The sequence below is a fragment of the Cricetulus griseus genome, chromosome 5 (genome assembly GCF_003668045.3).
Source record: "Cricetulus griseus strain 17A/GY chromosome 5, alternate assembly CriGri-PICRH-1.0, whole genome shotgun sequence".
Taxonomy (NCBI): Eukaryota; Metazoa; Chordata; class Mammalia; order Rodentia; family Cricetidae; genus Cricetulus; species Cricetulus griseus.
This window is the reverse complement of record NC_048598.1, coordinates 32,254,666-32,281,254: the sequence shown is the minus strand read 5'-3', so window position 1 is coordinate 32,281,254 and position 26,589 is coordinate 32,254,666.

Here is a 26,589-nt window from a genome sequence, read left to right as displayed (position 1 = left end):
ACCTTGTAAAATACCTAATTATGCGGCTTCTTATTTGTTCAGGGATTTACAGTTGCCAGAGCTTTGTCGCTCCTTTCTGCCCATTTACCTAAATACCAGAGAAGAAGACATAATACCTCACATCTCCACATAGAGCTTTTTCATTTCCCCGAGTACTCTCATGCATATTACCTAATTTATAGGTAATATATGATAATATAATACTCTAAAATTATGTTGATTTCTTCTGTATGAATAGTGCTATTACAATCCATTACTGAAAAAGAACATGGGCTTGCCGGTTCCTTACACTCTAAGTGCTGAGATGCAAGCCCTGTCCTTGGTTGGGATCCATCCTTAGGGATTATTGCTATTGAATACAGTCTTTCAGGGGCCTTTCAGTTGGGCTTTCTAGCTACAAATGCCTTCCCCCCCTCCAGCTATGGCCCAGCATCTCTTTCAGTCATCTTCAGCAATGCTTCAGTGTGGGTCGTGAGAATCCGTGTCCACTCATGCAAAGCTGCAGCAGAGAGCATTTTGCTTTCTCTAGCAGCTCTCGCAGGTGGCAGCTGCTGCGAGATGAGCGTGCTGGCTATGTTTCAAGGCTTTTCTCCTGACATTCACATCCTGCTCTAATATTTAGGGCTTTAGAATTCCTGGAAAAAATTTACAGGATAGTGTTGGCTGATCCCATAGATCCAGTCCACCCTGCAGGCTGGGAAGCTTTATCAAGAGGGTATGCGGTGATGCCCTATTCTATCCTCCAACTGTGTAGTCCACTGATGAACTGGGCTCCTCTGAAGCTCAACAGCTTTGCTCCCATCTAGACTTGCTCCTGAGCTATTCTCTTTGCAAGCCTCTCACTTCATCCTTTGCTGTACTAACTCTTGTTTTTGCTTTAGACTGGTTTTCCTGGAAACATATTCAGAGCCAGGGGGCTGTGTACAAAAGATTTATTGGGGAGAACTCTTGGTAGACAGGTGTGTCACAGGGCGAGGAAGACAAGATGACTCATGGGAGAAACTGACTCAATACAGTTAACTGAGGCTTCAGCTGACCCTGCCCGGCACTCTGGGGCTAGGGTGATGCATCAGAACTCTCTCACACTACAGCAAGAGGCTGAGCCTTTGTATCCTGCAAAGATCTGAGAAGAAAAGCTAGCATCAAGGAAGTTCCGATTTGTTTCAATTTTAGTAGGAAATGTCACCCAAAAGCCCATAAGCTAAATGTGTGGGTTGTTGCCAATTACTAGGCTGCTGGGAAGTGATTTGATTATAAATGCTCTAACCTCATCTGTGGGTTAATCAATTGGTGAATGCATGATTTTATACATTATTGGGAGGGGGTTGAGAACCGGAGGTAGGGCCTTGTTGGAGTAGTTCACTGGGGGCTGGTGGGAAAGCTATATCTTGCCCTTGGCCCTTTTACACTCACATTTACACCTCTTGGCTGCCATGAGATTACCTATTCCTTGCTGTCACAAACCCCTGCTACTATGATGGTCTGCCTCACCACAGTCATAGCAATGGAACCAGTTGGCTGTGGACCGAAACCACTAAATTCATGAGCCGAAATATATGTCTCCTTTTTAGCTGCTGTGTCAGGTATTTTGGTATAGTGATAGAAGACTAAACACACTATAGCCTAGGATATTCTTGTTGAGGGCACAGTTTTAAAGCCTTCGGCAGCCAATATTCTCAAAATAGATGTTCAATGTGTTTACCCTAAGAGGGGTCTTAGCAAAGCACCCCAGCTTCATTATATCAGCAGTTCCCAAACTTTACTACAATTAGGATCCGCTATAGAGTCTTTAAAAATTTTAATGCCCATGTCATATCTCCTGTCATTTAAATTAGCCCCCTACCCCTAATAATTAATCAGGTGGTCCTATGTACAAGTCCAATGTCTCTGACCTGAACTTGAAGAGAAATCACTTCCACTGAGAAGCCCATTTACTGCCCCACACTGTTCTGTTGCTGCTCTCTAACCTACCCTGTGTTATTGCTTGCCATAGCATCTGTCACACTGAATCTCCTTTGTATCCCCCTAGTGAAATGTGTTCTGGACACTGTGTCTTACACCTCAGCACAGTGCCTCCCTATGTTGGATATATGACTGAAAACACAAATTCATAGGCAGATGGACCACACCACTACGGATCAGTGACAGAAAGTGAGAGAAGGGAGCCAAAAAGGAAGGAAAGAAGCTAAAATGGGAAGAAAGGTATGGGATGTCCCCAGCTTGCAGCACTTAGCTGGATCAATGTGTCGTCTACTGTAATATAGAAAATCCTTGAAAAGTTCATGGTTTAAATGGTACTCATTTACTATGCCATGTTTTCTATAGGGCAGAAGTCTGGACACAGCATCTCAGGTCCTCAGCTTGGAGCCTCACAAAGCTTTCACTAATGTCTTGGCTGAATCAGGTGATGCTCTGATGCTTGGGGTCTCCTTCCAAGTTCATCCGAGTTGTTGGCAGGGTTTAGTTCCTTGTGTCTGAAGACCTGTATTCTTTGCTGGTTGTTGATCAGGCTTCTGGATCCTACCTCTAGGACCTAGCTGTATGGCCACATCTGTACATTTGTTATGTGGCTGATCATTTAGTTATTATTACTATTGTTGTGATTGTTTTACATATTTGAGTCACTTACTCTCTTCTAAGCCAGGAAGAGTATATGTCTGATACTGTACTCCCTTTTAAAAGTTCACTTGATTAAATCAGAGCTCTAAAATAATCCCTCTTTAGATTAACTCAAAGTCAACTGATTAGGAGCCTTACATACATTCACCAAATCCCCTTGACCTACAATGTAATAGAATCCTATGAGTGGTAACTTACTTAGCATTTCACAGGTTCCCCGTCATGCTCCAGGGGCAGAGGTTATGTATGGTGTGTATTCCATGAGGAGGGGATGTTGGGGCTCCAGTAGAATCTGCTGCACACTCTGAAATAAGCCCATTTGCCAGCTAGCCTGGTCCTGCTTTTCTTCCTCATCTATTAGGGCCAGATATTTCATTGCCAAGATCACATTTAGCTGGAAGCAGATCTGCTAAAAGGAGGATGCCAGGCAAAGGGTTATCCATGCTTCTGCCCCATGCTTCTTTTGTCCAGCCCCTTTGAATAGGATGACTCCCCTTCTGTGACCTGATCTTAATCAGGCTTTTCTAGGGCATGCTCCATTCCTTGTCCTGCTGCCTCCCTGCATGGAGCCCTCTTTTCCTAATTTATTTTCAGCCCTAAAGCAGAGCTCAGAAGCAGCATCTGCTTCTGCTTTTAAAACAAAGCTCTGGCTGAGTCAGGCCAGAAGCACAGAAGTCAAACACACACTTGTCCCCAAGGTCGCTCGCTCAGCCACAGTTTAGCCTTGGTTGCTGCCTGTCGACATGACTTCCTCCCAGTGTCCTCTGTAGTCAACACACAAATTCTATGTACCTGGGCTTATTCCAGGGCTCTGGGGTCATGGGGTCTATAGTTAGGTCAGTGCCACTGGGCTTCAGAGGCCCTTCCAGACCCTAAATCCACTTAGAAATTCTACATCCATACAGGAAAAAATAGAGGAATGTGCTTTGTGAAGGCTAAGTCTGCTTTGTAGCTTTCTCTCCTAGCAAGCCAACTTCTTGGGCTTAATATCCAACATCTAGAAACTCAAGTAACTGCAGAGAGAGAGAGAGAGAGAGAGAGAGAGAGAGAGAGAGAGAGAGAAATGCCCTACTCATTCATGACCCCCCCCCAAGTGCTGAGGAGGAGTCACAAGGGCTGTTCAAGCTTGGCTGGTGTTTGCATTTTATGTAAATTGCAGGATGATCAGGGATTTTATGGAGTAAGGACCTTCACTATGGGGTAGCAGGGAAGGAGGAGCATTCAACAAATGTCTAATGGCAAACTCTTCTGGGGTGGTAGAAGGACTGATGTGGACATGGTCATGGATACTGTATTTTCCTGGGGCACTCTCACTTTCAAATAGTCTATTGTGGATCACCAATTTGTACTTCTCAAACCAGTTCAGTCTTATTCTAAAAATATGGTCATGGTAGCTCTTAACACATAGCTGACTTGGAACAGGGCCAGGGGAAATGTAGTAGGGAAATAGGAGACAGGACAGGGGTCCTTTCTGTTAATGCAACACTTTCTGTTAATGCAATTGAAGGTAGGTTCTTCCTTCACCATTCTTAGGAGCACTACTATCATGCTCTAAGAGGACTTGGTAGGCACACTGGGACACTGAAGGCATCCTAGGGCTATAAAGGGCAACACTTTGCTATGGGAAGTGACTTGCTTGGTTAGTCATTTCTCCCCCAAAGAGCCTAGTAAAAGAACCCGTGGATTCCCCTAACATGCATTCACTGAGGCACACCATACTTGTTAAAGCAAGGGCTTCTAGAAAGGGAGTGGATGAAGGAAGGTGAATAGAGGCAGAAAATATATGTAAGGCATAAGTCCAGCAGGCACAGCAAGGAAACAAAGGCATCTGACAAAAGGAGCAGGGAGAGGACAGTCAGCCCTCACCCCCTTCACAGGGAGCCCAGCTTGGCTTCCCATATTTGACAAATGAAGTCTTTAGTGCTAAGCTGGGCCCATATTAAATCTTCAAAAATGTCAATTATTGTTACTGTAATTAGTATTATTACACATGAGGCATGCTTTTCTTTGTTCTGTTTTAATTGGAGGGGAGGACAGTGCCTCTGCCAGTTTCTATTCTGAAGAAATATTTTTTTCTACCTCTTTATGGATTTAGAAAGGGAAAAACAAAGATAAAAACAAAACAGGACTGAGGCTGTAGCTCAGTGGTAGAGTGCTTAGCTTACCTAGCATGCACAAGGCCCTGGGTTCAATACACACACACACACACACACACACACACACACACACACACACACACACACACACACACACACCACAACTGCTAAATTTGTGGTGGAGAACCCCCATACAATGTCACAACATCAACCCTGAAGGAACCAGAGCCAAAGACAAGTGCCTTGGACTTCTGACAACCTGACTTCTACAGATTTTGTTTCTGGTAAATGTTTCCTCTGTTGTTGTTTTAACTTTTTAATTATGATCAAATGACCTTGTAATATGAAGTGTGGGTCCCTGAATATGAGCAACAGAAGGTTGAGTAAACCGAGTTTAATGCTGTCATCAAATTCAACTTACAACCACGTTAACATGGCACATATTATTGATGGATGATGATACTAATAGCTCCATGTGCTGTGTGGCAATTGGGCCCTCTGGAGAAGTGGTTCACTGAAGTTATGACTCTGGGTATTATCTTCTTAGAGTCAGGCTTGAATCCCCTCCTCCTGCCTTTCTGCTGGTACTCTATGTACTTCTTCAGTAGCATTGTTCTCTGATACCATATCCCTTCCCTGCTCCCATTTAAACTAAGGGCAAAGAGCTTCTCAGCTTGTCAAAAGAAGGGAAAACATTCAGGAAGAAGGAAGATTGGGGCAGACACACAAATGAGCTATGGAAACAAATAGGAGCCCAAGAGTGTAAGCATCTTAAACAGTCCAGGATGAGAATTTCTCTTCGGGATATTTTTTCTCTTATGTAGAGGCATGTAGCTGCATGCCTTCCTTGGCCTGGGAGTAACATGAATCACTCAGACTTATCTCCCATCTGTGAGAACTTACCTTGGATGCTGGGAGGCTGGGGAAATGTAGCCTGTGGCAAGGCAACTATGTGTAGCAGCGGTTCGTACTATGGAAACGCAGCGTGGGTTTTTCATGGCCAGCTCTCCATTTCTGTGATAAAACATCCTACAAGACCCAAGTAGGATCTGTCTTGTGCAAACCCTCCTGATGACTACCTGACAAGGGCACTGAGGAATCCAAGAACTTGCTAATATGACTGGTGGGTGGAGGGAATCTAAGGCAGGGACCACGTCTGTGCCCCTGAAGCTTGTGTTCCTTCGCAAAGTGGAAGGCTGGTCCTCTCTTAAGATGGTACCATACAGCAGTATCATAGCAGCTGAACCAGGCATCAGGATCCAAGTTCCAAGCCTCATTGAAACGCAAATGCCAACTCGATAGCCCTTTACAGTGAAACCTTGTTACACAGATATTGGTTTATCTGAGAAGATACACAATTGGAAGCAATTGTTGTTCCCCAGCTAACTGGATACCCTGTCACACTCCAGTGGAAATATCAGATTATCTGAACTAGTTAATTCAAAATCCATTCTTTCTGGTCCCTTGCCTTTCAAATTAATGACATTTGCTGTAATTGGTGGCAAGAGAGAGGGAAATGGGGCAGATAGAGGAGCACACGGTCCCTGGAAGTTAGTGGCTGCTGCTCACATGCCCTGAGACTGAGCCGGGAGAGTTAGGTGATGAGGAAAAGACAATCATAAAGTATGTGTTCTGGAAAATTAGATTTTAAGTACTGATTTGCACCCCAAAGGACACTTAAAAGGAGAACAGAAACAATGCCGAGCTGTGCAATTAGTATTATAATCAAAAATTCAGGGAAAGATAAGTGGATAAATGTTGTCACCTCTTGGTGAGCTTTGTTCAGGGGGGATTCTCCACTCCCAAGCTCTTGGCCTGTACAAGTGTGACTTGAAGTCCAGGTGATATGTGAAGACTGTGTCAGAGCACTGTGGCTTTGCTAGACAAGTTATTGAGCTGTCTCTGGCCTCCCTTCCCTTATCAGATAACATTAAATAACAGCTACCTCAAAGGGCCATTGTAAGGAGTGTAAGTGTTAATGTTTGCAAATGTTTTAGATTTGCAAAACACAGCCATATGGAAATCAATAAAAAAAATTAAAAGTTTGAATAAAACCCGTCTACTTCCCACTGATAACTTAGAAGACCCTCAGCAAGCTTGTCTTCCTTGCCTCAGTTTCTCGTGTGTGTAAAATGATGGTTACTCTAAACCTCACAGAATGTTTTGCAGGCAGCAGATTAGCAGAGTATGAATGTGGACATGGCTTGCTCTGGATCTGACATGGAGTCAGCAGCTACTCAATACTGAGAGCTTCCTCAGGCTGAATGTCTTAAGCATTTCCAGATCCCAGCAAGGCAGAAAACAAAAGACTTAGTACGCAGTGCCAGAGAAGTTCCTGCACATGGCAGCCCCAAGTCACCAAGAGAGTGTGTGCCAGCCAGCATTTCAATTTCTACTTGTTCCAAGAGATAAGAAGCCATGTGTATGCCAAGTGCCCACCCAGGTTATTAGAGAGACATATGTAACACATCAACACAGATTGGCAGGGTGGGAAAACAGGAAAGAGTGAGGAAATACCTGGTGAAAAGTATTTAAGCAAGCGAGATGAGTCTGGCTCCTACAGCCCTCACCAGCATGGCTGCTGTGGTGCTAAAACAGCAGACACACAGCTACCACTTTTGAGAGTCTGCAAATCAGGCACTTAGAAAATAAGAGCGATGAGCCTTTCTATTTTAATACCAGGAAAACACAAGAACATGAACTTCTCTATATAGAAAAACAACACAGATTGCCAACATCAATTCTAAAATGCCTTGAAGAGGCTAGGATGTTAGCACCAGCCAGCAGTATGTTTTCTGCCTCTCTCTCCAAATATACTCCACTGCCTCTGTGGAGCACAGTGGCAGGATATGGGGAAGTGACATGATCCATTATTTAGATTATGAAGCGAGACTTCTGAATCCTGTTCCTCTCCCTGAATGAGTTAAAAAATGATATACACGGTTTGTGGGTGTGAGGATTGATGTGACTATCTGTACAAAATGCCTGATGTGGTGAGTCCCAGCTCACCACATCACCCATGATGCCATGATTTATTACCATGCTGTCTCCATATGTGAGTCCAGCTAGCTACCTCTGTATTGCTCATAGAAGATGTGATAAGGGGTATCTGCCTGTAGACTATTGCAATGTGCTCTTGTATCACCCAGATGGAGAAGCAGACAATGAGCTGATGCTCAGAAAAGATGGTATGGTTACTTGGATATCCCATATGGGATAGAGTGGGAGTATATGGAAGCTCAGGCAATATCAACAAGGAAGTGCTTATTGCAGATTGCCCTCATTTGGACAGTTATTGATATTTTATTCCCTCAACAAGTCTCAGCACCTGGACAGCAAGGTCCATCTATCACTTATGTCCTAAGGACACCTTCAGTCTTTCATTCAAAAAGCATCCAATAAGCCCCTGCCAGGAGCCAGGTACCACGCAGCGGTGAGATGACTGTTACAGGGCTCTTTGCTTTTAAGGAGCCTAGAAATCTCTTCCAACTTAGGCTATTCTGTGAGAATGCTGTCCTTCTTCCACTGGGTGCCCAGAGCCCTAGCACTGACAAACTCATACAGTGCATGAAACATCTGCCTTTCTTCTGCACTGGTCTTGAGAGTAGGAAAGAGAACTCATCTCTATCCTGTCTGGTGAGGTATATTCACCTTGCAGGCACTGGAGGGGTGACCAGAGTGAAGAAGGGGCAGATGAGGGTGAATATCCATGTCTCCCACATATATGCCAAAGCCAGCATGTGAGCTAAAAGCAGAGTGAAGACCAGAAAGGATGCTTCTGCAGAGTACCACGTTTGCACATTTCACTTATTTTTAACTCCTCTCAAGTATGAGAGATTTGAACTCATCATAGGAAAGAGCCACATCCTCAGAGGCAACCCACGTGTTTCCCAATGCTGAAATATTTTTAGGCTTTGAGAACAGGGTGCTCAGCCTTCCCACAGCAATTTCTCCTTGGAAAGAGTCTAGATTTTGCTTTCTGGTATCAGTCAGGCTTTGTCCAGGCTCCGCTAGGATACTTGGGGTTTTAATAGTCCAGACAGAGCATGGTTCTTAATGTGGGAGAGCAAATGGATCACTAGTTTGTGTTTGAGAAACCAGGGAACTTTTAACATTCAACACATAGCCAGACATATAAAAAGGAAAGTGATAAACAGGCATCCAAGGAGCCTGGTGTCAGGTATCTGCTTGTTCTACCGCGTTTCCTAGCCCACCAGTCAGGCATTGACCAGTGCAGTGACTCCTCCAAAGACACGACCTCCCTGGCAAACAGCAGTTTCTCTGGTCAGAAAGCCCCACCATGTATCACCCCCAAAGCAAATGCAAAAATCAATGCCATCCTCTCAGGGCTGACCTTTCCTGACCACTCTGCCACTGCAGTTATATCATCGCTGTCAGGCCCTGCCCAGGGGCCAGTCCTGGGGACTGCAAATCAGCTCCCTCCCCAGATTAGCATTCAGATGGAGACCTTGGTGATGAATATTTTAATATAATGTTGACTGTTTACCCACATGAATGGAAATAACTTGCATCTGCCAGAGCCACCTGTGCCCATAGAACTACAGCCCAAACAGCCATGTCCCTCAAGAGTCCAGCTGCATGGAAGAAAGGGGAGTGGGCTGGAGAGACGAGCAGGGAAGAGAGGATGGACTGGGTGACTGTGGCCAGCAGGCGAGTAAGATATTGACCAGACATCTGGGAAGGGGACACAACACATAACCAGAAGGCAAGAGAAAGAGGCAGGAAGGTCAGCTGCCAAAGGAAAGCAGGAAGCAGACATCTAAGACAGGGATGTAGTAATCTCTGTGGCCAGTGTCAGATGGAGGGAGAGAACAGAACAAGTTTGACTCAGGCACACAGAGCATCTCTGAGGAGTGGGCGTCTTGCTCAAGTTGGTACAGCTATTTGTGGCCATGCTGCCATATGGAATCTCTGGAAAACAGCTAAGGTTCTCACCTCATTGCCCAGGCTCTGTCTCTACTGGGAACTGGAGCAGCTGTCGCAGGAAAGGAGGGAAGCTGACCCTGGACATCCACAGGCCTAGGAGAGATCATTTATAGTCTTAGTTTACAATGTTTTCTCTTTGGGAAGGATCCTGAAGGGGCTGCCCTGGCTGGAAAGAGAGCCATTACTATTTTCATCAAGGCTATTAAAAGACAGGTGGATGGTCTCCCTTGTGTGTATGGGTCAGAACCAGCTAGTCTCAAAGAGCACCAGGGAGGCAGCAGATCTCTCTTAATGGCCTGAGGTACACACCCATCACCTCTGGCACCTGCTTGGTCTATAACAAGTGGGGGACTCAGCTAAATCTCTGCCCCAGGAGATGAGCCTTTCTAGAGACGCCAGGGTCTCCTTAATCTGATTTTTTCTTTCCCTTCTGTGTCCCTTCACCTTTTTCTCTATCTTTGGTTATTCCTTGGCTCTCTGTCAGAATGTGGCTTCCGTTCATTGTGACAGCTACAAACCTCTTTTCTGGTTATATTTCTAGTCTTCGTGTAACTTCACACATTGTGGGGAGGCTGGAGAGAGAGAGAGAGAGAGAGAGAGAGAGAGAGAGAGAGAGAGAGAGAGAGAGAGAGAGAGAAGATATCCATGGTACAAGAAGAAAACTCAGCTGCCTCCTGGCAGGAGGGTTTGCATACACCAGGCAATGTGTGTCCTGCCCCTTCTTTTTCTGCACCTCTCCCCTTGCTCTGTGGACTTCCCACCCACCTCTTGTTCTTCCTCCTGCTTGAGCTCATTCCACACTTCAGCCACCACTCAGTACCTGGAATCGACAAAAGACTTAAAGTCTCAGTCATACTTGTCCATATGTCGGAACAGATTTTGTTTTTAATGTTTTATTATGGACACTTTCAAAATTACATAGTTTTCAATGAATTTGGTATAACAATCTCTACTATAAAAATCTCCAGCCCAATATGTCTCTTGTTCCATCCTTCCTCTGAAGGTCCCAACTCAATAACATAGGACATTTTTTGAGACAGGGTCTTGCCATATTACCTAGGATTGCCTGGAACTCATGATCCTGCAGTCTCAGCCTCCTGAGTGATAGGATTACATGTCTGCATCACTATGCCAGGCTATTTTGTTTTTTGTAAGCATTCTCAATCCATCATGTTATTTAATTCATAAATATTCACAAATGCAACTTTGCAGCATGAACATTCCAAACTCTCTCAAGTTGACAAACCAACCCATGCCTGGCTGCATTCCTGCCTTTGAGGAGGAAAACCTTGGGACCACACATTTATTTTAGGTGTATATCCTATATAATCTTTTCCAAAGTGTCCTTGTCAGGAAAAATGTTAGAAATAAGTTAACACCCAAATCAAGGGCAGCTTCCTCCCATACACTGGGCAACTCATTCCCAGAGAAATCACTTGGTAAACAAGTCAGTCTGTCAGAAAACACACCTGCATGCCAGATGTGCACAGCTGTATGAGCAATTTCAACCCAGCTGCAGAACTACCTATACAATCTGACCACCTGACAACTCCTGGAAATGAGAGTAGTAACACAGCATCCCAAAACAACAGACTTAGCAAATATGAGCTTCCTCCAGAAGAAAGAAAAAAAACCTGAAAAAATATTTCTTTTCTTTTTTTTTCTAAACTCCAAAAATTAGATGAAATATGGTGTTCGTTGATGAGGATAACCAAGCTTGATATGGAAATGGTTTTGAGGAGGGATGAATTTGGGGGGCGGGCATCTGATTGCCACCAACAGTTCTAAGCCTGCAGTGAGTGACTTTTCTTTACAGAACCTTTTAATAATTCATGTAGCCAACCAATGAGAAGCTTTTAGTTTAAAAGACTAGGCCAGGAATTTGGACATGATTACACAGATGCCTGCGCTGTGGTAGGGAGTGCAGTATTTAAATGCAGGGGTCTAGATGCTCCCACTAACTGAGGGAGAGAATTGCTCTGCTGCTCAAGGGCTCTATTTTCTCATGTGTGAAAATGAATAAATCATCACAGCTCAGCCTTCCTCACTGGTAAGTAGGTAAAAAAGTCAAAAGGTGAAATGCTGGCAGGGCCCTGAGAACGGAAGAAGAAACAAATTCATATTTGAATTTATTATGTTTATAAGAAATACATATAGTGTGGATTGAAAATGCCTAGTTAGTTGAAGTTCACACACACACACACACACACACACACACACACACACACACACACACACACACACGAATTTCAACTTTGTGCAGAACACATTGCAGATGGAATTCTTAGAAAATGCCAGACTCTGTGTGGCAAGTATTATTAATGCTAACCATTGTGAAACACTCCAGGCCTCCATTGTGCCATCATCATCACCATCACCATCAGTGTTTACAATATCCAGTTATAAACAAGAATGTCCTGAGCCTTAGTGAAGTTATGTCTTGCAGGGCAATGAGATAACAGAGAGGGGGTGAAGTTTCCTGGTCTCCACAGGATGACACTGTCTCAGCATCCATCTTAGCCCTTCCTTACTAAACACCTATATGCAACTTATCTTGAGCCAGCAGTCAGGATTTACACATGGAGTAGGACGACCTAAGTCTTTGTTCAAACTCTGGAGATGACCACAGAACCTTCCAGCTTTTTCTGAGCTGAGATTCCAGTTATGACATATCACCTCCATCTGGGAGATAAAATAGCTTTGCAAGAGGCGGCAGAATACCCCAGGATCACATGAATTACTCACTAATTACAGACCTGCCACGCACAAGCCAAGAGAACAGATTCAAATGGTTCTGGGTTCTGCTCCTTCCTTGGACTAGGTGACCTTAAACTGTTAAAATTTTCAGGTAGAGTGCAATGTGTCCACCTAGCTGGTAGAGATAATAAAATCCCCCTTTTCTAACTTCATGGCATTAAAAGGGTGTCTAACATAAACTTGCCAGCAAATGACTCACAGCTCTAAGTTTTAGGAAACATTCACCATGGTTAACTCTTTGACAGACTCTACGTTTGCCTGCAGGTTTAAATCCTAGAAACATAAACAAACCTTTATGTCAAAATTTCTATTCCTTTTTTTTTCATACTCTCCATTATATCTTAGGCCTTTTCTAAAAATGCTCCTGACTATTCTTTCTCATTGCATTAGTCAGCTTATTCATTACTTTGACAAAATACCTCAGATGATCGAGTTACTTGGGGGGAAAGGGTTTATTTTATTTTATACTTTTAAAGGTTTCAGCCTATGGTTGCTTGACCTTTGAACCTTGACAAGACAGTAATACATCATGGCATAAACATGGAGCAGAGGAAGCTGCCCACTCCTTGGCAACCAGAAAACAGAGAGAGAAAAGGACACGGGTTCCTAACTCCCCCTTCACAGTTATTCCTTAAGGAGCTAACATTCTTCAAGCAGGCCCCACCCTCTGAAGGTGCCACTACCTCCAAACAGTGTCATGGGGTGGGAATTTTGTTAATTTGTGAACTTGGGTGGGGGAGGGGGTGGGGTTCAGACCTAAGTATAGCAATCACCCACCCCACAATCTTTGCCACATCCATGCTTCTAAGAACTGGCAACCATGTTCCCTTCTCATTTTCTATCCCTCATTTGATTCGCCAGCTTTTTGGGGTGGCAGATGGAGTCTTGGAATGTCACCCGATTGCTTTTCTTTGAGTGACACATGCACCAGAATGTGCTAGAACTTTGGTGGTAGCTGAGGATCCGTAATCGGGGCTCTGACCTGTCTGACTTTCCAAGAGAGAGAGAGGGGTCTGGGAAGCATTAGAAGCTGTGCCCAATAGCAACTTGGTAGAACTTACCAGCAAAGACAGCAGCGCCTCCAAGGATCCCCTGCCCAGCTCTCCTTAAATCAATTTCCCAGCCCAGCAGAGAAACTGGGCACGGTTGTATTGAATCTATTCCCCTCCATTGCCCCTCACTGCACTCCCAAATCATATCTGCCTCCTAGCCCCTCTTCCAACCAGTACTTAATCCTTGGTGGCGATCCTTTTAGGAAATTTAATTTCATCCTCCACCTTCCTTTCCCATCTAAATTTGCCATAAAAAAATGGTCTTGGGAATTTCCAGATCCTGGCATCATATAAAAATGTCTTTGTTCTGCAAAGCACTCATTCTTGATGCCTAATCCATCTCCAAGCACTGTTCCTGGTGACATACTGTATGTTCCCAGGGTTTATAGATCTCTCATTTGCTGGCTGCTCCTTACGGCAAACTGGAAGTTCAGCCTTTTAAAAACCAATCTGCCTCTCTGCTTTCTTGCACCTCACCTCACAGTTTGCACAGAATGGCAGTCTGCTCACTGAAGTCTCCCAAAGATGTCATTAGCTCTTATTTTTTGAATTATCCAAAGCCTACCAGAAAACAACTTGGTGCTCTCCCCCAAGGCTCACATGGGCACATTCTCAGACACCCAGACACCCTCTTGTACAACACTTCATCCCTTTCCAGGGTAGAACATTTCTAAACATATTAATGACAAACTCAAAGTCCTGGGTGCCGTCAGAGAGTTGTGACCTAAATTCTGTGATTCTATACATGATCTGAAGAAATCAAAATTTAAAGTGATATTTAAAAAAGAAAGAAAGCATGGTTTTTCAGTTGGATGCTTATTGTGGGTAAACATAATGCTATATGCTTTACTTGAGCAACAGTTCCACAAAACTTTTGGTAGTAAAATTATTATCCCCATTTGTTCAGACAAAAGTTGAGACATTCGAGAGAATGAACAACTTTCTTGATATCACACTCAATGAACTATTGAAGTTCAGGCCCATATTTGTATTCGATGTACTATGTCAGTTTCCTAAAAGGCCAGAGGTTGCAGAAGTAGAGAGGAGTCTTTCTTAGAAGTGCCCTGGCTGTCTGTTAGAGCCCAGATTAATAAACTAGGTCTCTGAGGCTGTAAAGAGGGCTCAGTGGATACAGGTGTCTGCCAACAAGCCTGAGTCAATCCCTGGGACCCACATGGTATGAGAGAACTGACTCCCAAAACTGTTTTTTCTCTGACATACATATAAACATAAATCCATACATACATACACCCCAGAGCACAAGTGTGCACACACAGAAGCACACACACACACACACACACACACACATACACACACACACACACACACACACACACACACACACACACACACACACACAAATAAATAAATAAATAAATAAATAAATGTGTAATTTTTAAACCATAAGTGAAAAAACAGGGCTTCTGGAGCAAATAGGACTTTAAGGATGTCAAAGTAGTCTGGGCTTGTGACTCCTTTTCAACCCCATCCTGGGAGGGCAAGGTCCTCACTCTTTCAGTTGGTGTGACTGTTAAGTATGGATGCCCTAAATCTCCAACTTGTGCCTGTTATGGCTACAGCCTGATCTTGCTATTAGAAGTTTAGCCTAATCTTGCTGTTTTTTCCCAGTTCAAGTCTACCTTGAGGAGGAGGAAACACACACACACACACACACACACACACACACACACACCAAAACAACAGCAAAAACCAATGGTAGCCATGTGGATAAGGAGGAGAGAAAGGATGAGAGAAGTTCCTAGGCGGAAAGCAGGCAATGTCCTGAGGGAGAGATGCTTGAAAGGCCATTAGAGTGCTTCAGAGTGGCCTTGAATAGTTGAAATCATCTCACTAAATCTGGGTCCCATCAAAAGGATAACCACGATAGTATGCCCCTCATATAACTTGTGAAGGCAAAATAATATATATATTTGCATGTGTGTGTGTGTGTGTGTGTGTGTGTGTGTGTGTGTGTGTGTGTGTGTGTGTGTAAAATGCTTGGCATGGTGCCTGACATGTGGTAAATACCCAATAAATGCCAGCTATTACTATTAGTAAGTCTGGGCTGCTGCAAGCTCACAGTGCCTGCCTGGCTCAATTTTATTCCTTATAAATAAACATTATTGTACTAAATCCCTGGGCACACATGATTCTCATAACCAGTTCCTTTTCCATCTTGGAAACACGGTGGTAGGAGGGGGGTTGGAATGGACCAGCAGGTGTGTGGGATCTTATGGCTGCATAGAGGATGGAAGGTCCTGTCACAGATTATAGTTCTCCTGTTCTGACCCGGCCTCCCCAAGCCTTCCTCCTTTCCAATGCTCTGGGTCCTCCTTGGCCTGGAATGAATGAGGTTAGGTGGATCTGGGAGAGTAGAACTCTCCATGAGTAAAAACAGATTCCTTGCTGTGTAGGTCTTTTGCTCATAGCCATTTATAATTAGGGTGACCTCCAGTGTTGTCCAGACCTCTCCCACCTGCATCCCAGTGGGCTCCCAGTCAATGAGTCCACCTCTGGCGAATATCCTCTGGTTGGCAGGTTGAGACTAAAGGGGGAAATCAGACACTTGGAGCCCTGAATGCCAAATGCATCCATCTAATTTATTCAGACAAGTTTTCATCTGGGTATTTTCTATACGATCAAACTCTGTATCCTTCACTGAAGACATTTGTCTTAGCTGAATAAAATCTCTTAATGGTTTAATAAAAAGCACTTAACTTCATTTTCCTAGTTTTATGAGTGCCTTGAGGTACTTTAGGAGAGCAAACATCTTTGCTGGGATCATTGAGGGAAACATAATTATTTTTCTGCCTTCTGATATATTATTTTTCTGGAAGGAACAGTTGCAGATGCTCATCATATGCTCACAAACCCTCTGAAGCTTCATCACAGAGCAGAGAATTCTCAGTGATGAACGAAGTGGTGCCCCTCCTTCCTTCCTGCTGATCTGCCAGTCCCTTCAAAGACATCCTCTACATCTCTACACCTTTATCTGCTGAAATGGCACCAATGCTGTTATTGTCGCCAATTTGTTCTGTCTTCGGGTAAATGGAGAACAGAGTCTGGAGGTCAGTTAGAACCAAGTGCATGGAGCAAAGGGCCAAGCAGGACCTGAGGCTAGAGGAAACAGCATTAAGACAGAAACAATTGAGGAAGGGAAGGAAAACAGAGAAGTGTGGGGGCTGGAGAGCAAGATCGAGAGAAGTGCTAGGATAAGCAGGAAGGAGGTCCCAGGCAAAGGGGAAGTAAAACCAAACCAGGAGAGGGAGTAGAGAGGCAGGGAAGGAAAATCGCCATCTAGAAAATCCAAGGGGAAGAGAGAGTTATAATAACATACTACTATCAGGAAAGACTCTGGGTGGTTAGAAACAGAGAGAGGGTGAAATGGAAGAAAAGAAAGTAGGCAGGAAGAATGTGTGGGGCAAGATGGAGGATACATGGTACACTCATAGGTTTTGGGCAGAGTTTCCTGATTAGAAAGGGAAGCACTGATCCTGTTTTCATTTGACCAATAGGTAAGCAAGCCTTGAGGATAGGAAGAGATAACGAGCATCTGCCCACCCATCCATTCTTTTGAATAACGTTTTATTTGTTGGGTACTTTCCACGTGCATTTGGACAAGATGAGCACCGCTATTGCTCTCTGGGGGCTCCCAAGCAAGTGAGAGTAAGTTCCACAGGAAGAGAGTTGATATGGGTCAGGAGCCTTGGGAACCTGTGTGTTCAGTGAAGACAACAGTGGGTAGGTGGGGTGCACTAGATAGCGCAAAGGCAGGGCCAGGAGCCCATGGCTTCAGTGACGTTCAGTGAGTGACAAAGACCAGCCTGCCACGTCTAGCTGCCTTGGCCTTTAGCTTTATCCCATTCAAACTTCCCCATCCTGACACTGCTCAGCCGGTTACTGAGTATCAAACCCAAAGAGCATCTATCTACCTTTTCCATCAGTCATGAAGCCCTACCAAATGACGTCAAATGCCAGCCCACATCCTTTTCCCTGTGGCCTGCGATATTTACCCACCTCCTGCTCTTCCTGCTGTGTGGCAGCCGTACTGATGCGCAGGCAGGTGAATGGGCCTGGAATCCTTTATAAGTGACCCTCCCATCGCAGGGCTACTTCCCTGCCTCACTTCACTCTTACAGTACCCTTGACATCTGCTTGGAACTCATCCCGAGACTCAGCCCGGGCTCCACCTCCCCTCTTCTAACTCTTCAAAACTTCTTTCCCAGGAACCTCTCACCTGAGCCCCTGCTGATCAAGTGTTCCTTCCTGGCAGGCTCTCTGGCAATAGTCACCACAGCTATTGTTTTCTACCATCTGATCTGCCTGCCTTCTTCATTGTTCTGCAAGGCCTCTGAGGGGCATTATTGCATATAGCCCCTTCCCTCTACAAAGTGTTTATAAATGCTTGGGGGCAGGTGTGAAATAAGCCCCCAGTGAGTTGAATAGCAGGCAATCCTTCACTTAGTTCAGAACACTCATCCTCTTTCTCTCCTCACTTGAGAGACCAAATTATGATCTGTAAAAGAGAACAGAAGTTTTCCTCAGGACAGCCTGGCCATGGAAAGTCTCCATTGGCTTAGCCCCCCGCCCCCATTCTCTTGGTGGTGGTGTTGTACATGCAGGGTCAATAGAGAGTGGCAGGCTATGGTTTGCCTTGGTGCTAGACCTATAATTTGTCAAGCCTTAAAGAACATTCATTGAGTTTGGCTCTCTAATCAATTATGAAGGGAGCAGAGGGATCTTAAGCCCTTCCTTTATTGCCTTGTTCCTAGCTAGTTGATTTATTCATACATTCAGCTAATAAGTGGGAAGTGTGGTCCTAGATAACCCCCTTCTTGTTGTATCTTCTCAGCGTGCTCGCTCTTCCACACTCTCGGGGGTACAGTGCTACTGTTCTTTGCTGAATAAACTTTAATCAGCATTTTCCTCATTAGCCTACAGCAGCATATAAACTTATGGTTCCTGCAATTCATTTTATCCTTTTTAAATTTAATAAGGCACAAGTTAGATGGCCATTAAGGGTCCCCTGTTGTGCATTCATGTACCAAAACAAACAGGAATAAAACTCAGTGTGGTTTGTGGTATTCGGCAGGAATGAAGGTTCCATCGCTTCCAGCCTTCAGAGCAAAGGCCATGGAGGTAGTGTGAGGAAAGCTGTTTCCACCCCCTCAGCTTTCCTCTATCTGGGAGACATAAGTTACATGACAGTTGAACATGAAGCCCATTCTATTTTGTTCATCTTACAAGCTCATTTAGATCATCAAGAGACACCCCATCGCACTTTACTTATGAATTCTTTCATTAATCAGACATGTCTTGATATCTGCTATTCTGCCAGACACTGGACCCCAGTGGTGAACAAAAAAACAACAACAAAAAAAAATGTCATTGCCCCTAAAGAGCTCACAACTTGTATATGACCAACAAGGCCCTCAGTGTTGGTGTGTGATGCTGCAACCTCTGTGTTTGTTTTTGGCTCTTTCCTGCACAGCAAAAGACCTTGGAGTTGGGGGGGGGGGGTGGTTTGGGAGTCAGACTGTACCAGGCAGGTCAATTGGCCCTGGTACAAAAGGAATGCCACAGGAGACAGAAATAGCCCATTCCCAACAGGAGCACAAAGACAGTACTTTTGAGATGGAAGAGTATGCTGGCTCTTAGTAAATGTTGTAAATTAATCTAGACTCCCAGATTCTGGCTGGAGCCACCAAAGTAAAGATTTGAAACTTCAAGGTGACTTAGAATGCTGTCAGCTAGCTGTGCTCCCATCTGAAACATGTGCCAAAGTACATGTAGCCAACAATCACTCTCCATCCTACTCAGCCACCAACTTCTCCCAGGCTCTTGCCTAGTGGACATACTGAATTGTATCTCATTTGCTGTGCATGTTCTCTATACTACACTGGTCGCCTAAGGCCTGAGGAAACCTTCAGCCCTCTCCCCAAGCCACAGAGAGCAATTGCTTGTCTGTGCTTGCAGACCTTTCTGAATAGGGTTAATGAGGGAGAAATGTTCATCTCTGATGTTCATCCTTTACTGTAGCAGGATTCCTCACTATCCAGGCTTCCTTCCTTAATTAGCCATATCACAGGTGTGGGAAAATGTGAACAGCGACCCCTACTGTCCAGCCCCCGTATTGCTACATTCTTAATTACAGACTTTTTGGGTTTGTTTGTTTGGTTGGTTGGTTTTGGTTTGGTTTTTGTTGTTGTTGTTGTTGTTTTCAGCAACTGGTTCATTCAGTTAATTTTTTAAAGCAAGAATTTACAGAAAAATATACTGGTATAAGGCAGATATAGAGTGATTAAGATGAGGCAAGAAGGAATTCCCCACTCCTCTTTTCCTAATCCCAGATTTCCTTCTCAGTGGTCCAGACACAATTTGCAAAGCCCTTTCTCCTTGGTATTAAGGTAGGTAGTGCACTATGAGAGTATAGAGGGTTTTTTAGCTTAGCAGTCATTAGCACTACAGCAGAGATTGATTTATTACATCAGAAAGAAGCATCCCCATAATGAACAAAAACAGAACCATGTGAGTTTGATCTAATAAAGGAGCAGGAATGACCTAATAGGAATAGCCTAAGTTCTGCTTTTATCAGAGCATTAAGGTAGTGCAAATGAGACTCAAAGAAATAGAAAAGGAGGATTTGGAAAACTAGGCAGGAGTAAAGAGGGACATTAGAAAGGAGATGGCACAACAGTGCTTTAGGAAAGAACTCCAAGTTCAAATTCACTTACCAGAACTTTTTAAAATTTAGTTAAATTTTTAATTAACAGGCAATAACTGCACATTTTAGGTGATGTAGCAATCCATACATACACAATGTCTACTGATCAGATGGGTAATTTGCATTTCCATCTCTCATCATTTCTTTATTCTGGGAGCGTGCAAGCTCACCTTGTCTAGTTCTTCCTCAATCAACGGGTGATTGCGAACTCTTCAGGTGAGCTTCATGATCTCTCCAGACTCCTTTCTGAAATCTTCTAGGGGTTGGTTAGCATTGGGTTCTATGATGTCATGAGCAATACTCACCATGAGGCCAGGCATTGTATGAGTATTCGGTGAGCATAGTCTAGCACTGTGACCTAGAGGTGCAGCACACTGGATGGAGGTGATGGGGGCCATTTAGGCAGTCCAGCTCCATACTCAGGACTGTGTCCAACCCTTCCCTCCCCTTACTGTATTCTCTGGGTCAGTTGCTGGCACTGATGTCTCAATTTCATTCATGGACACAGCCTTGAGGACATTTCAACTCCTGTCCAGGCAACAGTAGGATGAGCTGAAGATTGGTCCAGATATAAGTGGGAGGAGTCCCCAGGTCACTGTCAGCTCTGAGGCCACTGTGAAGAAGCTGAAGGAAAGACCTTATAGGACTCTAGTGCCCATGAGCAGATGAGCCCAAGCCTTCCTGTCCTTTCCCCACAAGTTCTCCTGGCCGCTATCACCATCAGGTCACCTTCTTCTGATGAACATGAAGATAAGAGCAACACAGTATCTAGACTCTCACCAGAATGCTATCCATGGAGATTGAGGGCTATTTATCAACATTTATGCAGCTTCCAAAATTAGCATGTCTTACAGTTTGGCTTAGAAGTGGCAGGAAAATGCATCTATTCTCAGCAGCTGGGAGCAGGAGGGTTTTCAAAAGAACCCTCCAGTCACAAAGCATATTGGAAGATGTCTTAATCTGTGTTGCTCTACCAAATACCAAAGCTTGCAACTTCATAAGCAAGATGTTTATTTAGTTTATGATTCTGATGCCAGTATTCACTTAGTGCCCCACCCCCAGCCCCAGAGGTGTTATGCCATGCTAGAGAAGTAGAAAGAGAATCTTAGCTCTGTGAACTAGTTAAGCATATAGGGTGATCTTACTCATGGAAATGACTGCAATTACATCCCACCAGGCCATACCTCAGTACTGCCACCCATGAGCCTTTGAGGGTCAGTCAGCCCATGTCCAGACAGAAAGGCAACATGAGGTCCTGAGAAACCTGCACCTCAGACTCTTGCTCTTAAGAGGAAACAAACACTTTGAGCTAGTGCCTGAGCAGTGCTACTGTCTAAACTGGCAACCAAGGGCCCTGTGCAGGGCCAGTTAGAGGCCTGAAGAACTCATCTGCCAGGAAGCCCATGTGTGTAAGAGCTCATGGTGATCACAGAGTTTAATAGACAGGTCTGGGTAACAGGTAACTAGAATTCAAATCCCTATGGAGGAGCAGAAGTTAACTACTGAGAGCGGCTGCAACCTGAGCATCTAGGTAGAGATACAGCAATCAGGTTCTCCCTGGGAATACTATTTTGGGGGTGGGAGGCATCCATTCAAGAGGGACCTGCTGTACCCTTCAGCTGCAGTCTAAGAGGCAACTGGATGTTTATGAAGTACATCATTAGGCAGGAAAACTGAAGCATGGAGAACTCCCATGATTTGCCCAAGGCCAGCTCGTAAGTTGGTGTTTCGATAGGATGCTGTTTCTGTTGGTCGCACTCCTCTTTCCTTCTAAATTTATCCACCTGCATCCGGCTCTGCTCCACTCCCCCACCCCCATTCCTCTTTTTCTCTTCCTTTCATTCTAACATGGCTCCATCTGGACAGTGTGTGCACACGTATTGAAAGTTGGAGTGCAAGTTTTCTCACCTAAAATCTGTGTGGGCCTGTGTATATAAATTAAACCGGGAGCATCCAATTACCCACCCTACAGAGAGGTGCCAGGGAAGTGCAACATCCAGAGGAGCCATCACATATAACTCCCAAACGTTTATTTTTAGTTCGAGGAGGAAATACATGCCCTTCTCTCTAATCCTTCTATTATGCTGCTTTGCTATCAGTAATACTGAAGCAAATTTGCATTCCTTGAACACCCCACAAGTGCCAGCAGAGACAGCCAGCCACCCAGAAGCATGCTGGGTGGCAGAGAAGGCTAGCTGGAGATTAAACACTTGCTTTGCAAAAATCCACACTTAAACGGCAGATCTTCATTACTGTGGACGATCAATCAAGAGGCTGGAAGGCTTCACAGGCAGAGTAAGGAAGTCTGAGATGGAGGGGGCAGGAATGTACAACAACCATACCCCAACCCTGTACTTGCATAAGAACTGACAAGAATGTGGTGTGTGTGTGTTCCCCTGCCCAGTTTTCTTCCAAACACTTCCCCATGTCTTCACATCCTCTGTCTAAGCCCTGTCAGGCCTTGCTTGCTTCCCAAACCAAAACCACCTTTCTGGGTTTTATGTTTGTATGACTTCCAGTGTGCTGGACTTGTCTGTTTTCATTAGATGGCAGGGTAGACTCCACAGGGTAGGGAGCTGAGTCCCCCATACACTGGCAAAATGCGATATGTGTCCAGCTCTTTATAAACAATACAGATGACACGAAACTGGCTAATGCCTGAGATAAGCAGTTGACACAAAAATCTACATGCAGATGGCATCATAATGAGAGGGAGAAGCACAGCTCTCCACGTGGGGTTACGGAAAGCAAGCTCTTCAGAACGATAAACGTTACAACCCAGGAAATTTTCATCAGCAAAAATATTCTGAGCAGGTTCCTCAGAGTGTGTGTGGAACATAAGAAAATGGCATATCTCCTCTTACACAGAAGCTGGGAAAGAAAATGTTATTAGTAGGAATGACATATGTGTGTTTCACTGTGAATAAATATTCTGTGTCTATATATGTGTTATATGCATAATAATAACGCCTCAGATCTATATAGTGCTTTTCCTCCCAGGAACTAAGAATGATCCGTGGTTATTATTATCTCGTTTATCCTGACAGGTTTTTTTTTTTCACTTATATTTTGCTACTGTATCGCCAAAATACAGAAACATTTAAAAGCCATTCTTTCAGATCTTCTTTGCTGTCAAGTTCTACCGTCCCATTATACTCTCCTTAAAGCACAGTTAGAGGAAGGAACGCTAATTCTATTACAGAGACTGCAGTTTATTCCTAAGCCTAGAGAAGGGGATACCTGCCTGGTGTTCTTGTGGGTCTCAAAGATAACAATTGTGAGTTTGCTGCTCTCACCCCACCCTCAGCTTCCAGAGTTCAAATTCCCCAAAGGGCCCCCATTTAGGGTACACAGAGTTATGTCAGGTAATGTCCCCATTACTTTACAGAAAACAGATTGCGCACAAAGCTGTTATTGCCCACTAATGCTTTTGCAAAAGTCAGTTTGCAGGTAAATTAATCCACTTGCCAGCAAGTCCAGAAAGAACTGTGGAGTAGAGACTGTTGGGGGTTTTCTTGGGAGTTGGGGTCTGAGTAGCTGAAGAGGAATAGCAGACTGAACTGTTTCAGACAACAGAGACCTAAGGAAGAAAGGACAGCCATGTGATGCAGACATTTGAGGTTCCTGGGTAGAAAGAAGTCATGGGAAACTCTAGGTCAGATTCTCAGAGGAGTGAGAGGTAGAGACCAGGAAGTGCTGCTGAGGGTCATGGAGCAACCTACAGCCTATAGACATTCCTCCCAGAAGCGAAACAGAAGCCTGAGAAGTGTTGGGAACTAGAAAGACATCGGACATACATCGTCTACTTGACCCTCTGGGCAGTATTACATGCTGGGCTTTAGAAGACTATTCTATAGATTGTGAACTGTTTTCCTGAGATCACCCTATCTAGTGGCCGTGCACACCCTATGATGCTCCAGGTTGTTGGAGGCAGTTATATAGTCATCAGGGATTACTGATTGCTGTCTCCAGCGCCTGAGGAAGGAATGAAGTGAGAACAAAGCATCAGGTCAGCAGGCAAAGGTGCGGGGAGGAATTTCTGACCATTGTGCTGAGTTAATGGGACATGTGTGAGATTCTTTCTTTGGACTGCATTTGGTTCTCCTGTTTGACTCTTTTACCATGGCAGACATCTTTATGCTATTGACCTTGATGCCCCCCTTTCCAAACAAGATAGCTGGTTTCTTAAAATGTCATTTTATTATGTGACTATAGAGGTTTAAGGGCAGCTAGGTACCTCAGAGGCCTTGCTAGTTTAATCTTTAAATGAGTTCAAAGTCCTCATTAAGTCGTAGATTCTCCTTCAGTTTCCTGGTCCCTGGAGAGTGAGTTGGGTAGGTAGGGAGTTTCCTTTTCTGATCCCAGGTAGGAATGGGACCATTTGGGGGGACTCTCAATTCTATTTCAGAGTCACTGTGAAGATCTTGCTCTATTCATATGGAGAGCATAATAATTTGATCCTTGCCCTGGTCCATGGGAGCAGATACTGCATCTCTTCCCACTGCACTATGAACACCCTAAGCCCAGAAAAGTCAGTGCTTGTTCAGCAGGAGAGCCACTGTGCTGTGCTGCCTATCGGCTACTCATAACGTTTAACACAGCATCTAATCCCCACTTCCCGAGCAACACCTGGCCTGTGGTTGTGAGGACAGTTCTCTCACACAGCCTCATCTAACAATACTCTTTATTAATAGTGGCATCGTTTTTGGCATTTGAAGAGAATTTGACTCAGTGACCAACCCCATTCTCTACCTTCTAGAAGTTTCTAGACATCCCCCATAAACCTTACCTTAGGACAAATCTAGCCATAGACTGTCCTCCCTTGCCATCGAATCATTTTAACTCCCAAAGAATGAACTCAGAATTCTTCTCTCTAATCTCAAACTTTGTATTTTCTGATAATTTGGCTACTAACTTGGTAGCTTAACCAACAGAAATCCATTTTCGTATAGTTCCAGAGATTAAACTCAAGATCAAAATGCTTCCAGGGCTAGTTTCTATGGCAGCCACTGTCTGTAATTTGCAGATGGCTACCATCTTGTTGCCTCCTCACCTGAACATTTCTCTGTGCATACACCCTAGCACCTTTGGGTGTCCTGATGTCCTCATAAGGACCCCGGTCACATCTTATTAGCACCTACCCTCCTTTTAGGTTACTCTCCACTTTATAGCCTTTGTATCCAATGATGGCTACATCCTAGCATCCTCAAGATGAGGACTTTCACATAAATTTGGAAGAAGTAGAATTAGTCCTTAACTGATATATTCTCCCCATTGTCTGTACCCACTTGACTCCCAGTGCAATTGTCTCCTAAGACACATCTCTGAAAAGCCCTCATATTGTACAAACATTGAAATGTGTCCATTAGTAACATGGATCTTTTCAAAATAGGGATTTTTTTTTTATTTGTGATGCCTAAAATGACATACTTCTTTCTCGCTTCCACAGACTGGCTTGTACTGTGACAGCTCAAGGGGAGGGAATAGTGATAAAAGCATACAGGCTGGCTATGAATCTCCTCATTTTAATACACTTCATTAAAACCAGCATTTTTATTACAAAAGCCTGCCAAAGTGAATATTAGACAGAAATGCATGTTAAGCTGCCATTGATCTTTCCAGGTAGACTGTACATTAAAGAGCACAGTTTCTCACTCTGTTAGCTGCTCGCACATAAAAGGGAAGCAGAATCAAAGGCAAAACCCCTCAGCCTTATGCCTCCAACATCACTATGGCTACCCAGTCAGGATGGTGGTAGAATCATGCAAGGAGTAGGAGTCAACCAAATACCCTTGCCATGGCTTTTTACACCTTTGTGCAACACTCTATAGACTCCTCTCTCCTTCCGACATCACTAGAAGGCTGCTGCTGGGGTACTCTTACTTTGTCCAACCTGGAACTTTCATGCCCCAGGAAGGAGATGTATTCTTCCATAACTTAGTAACAGCTCATCTTTAAACAGCATTATTCTCATTAAGGGAACTAGCATTGATTCAGGATGAGGGCTGAGGGCAGCTTGTGGGGGGAGGGGGGGTCTGAGGGTGTGTGTGTGTGTGTGTGTGTGTGTGTGTGTGTGTGTGTGTGTGTGTGTGTGAGACCAAGAAATCAGAAATGTAATGAAAGCAAGAGGAAAATGTACTTGGCAGCTGAGGAAAGGGGCCAGATGAAGAAATTGTGTTCCTAAGATTTGTACAGCTTGAGATGGCATCGTGGCTTATCTTCTGACAGCCTATCAGACAATCCTCACTAGGATTCCTGCCTGCTGCAATACAACAACTCAGGAGGAGTGAGTATGCTTTAAGTGCTAAGAGGTAACCCTGCCCTAACAGTATCTGTCCAGGACCACTGCTTATTTTAAGACATTCACCTTTCCCATCGCTACTTCTTCTCAGAA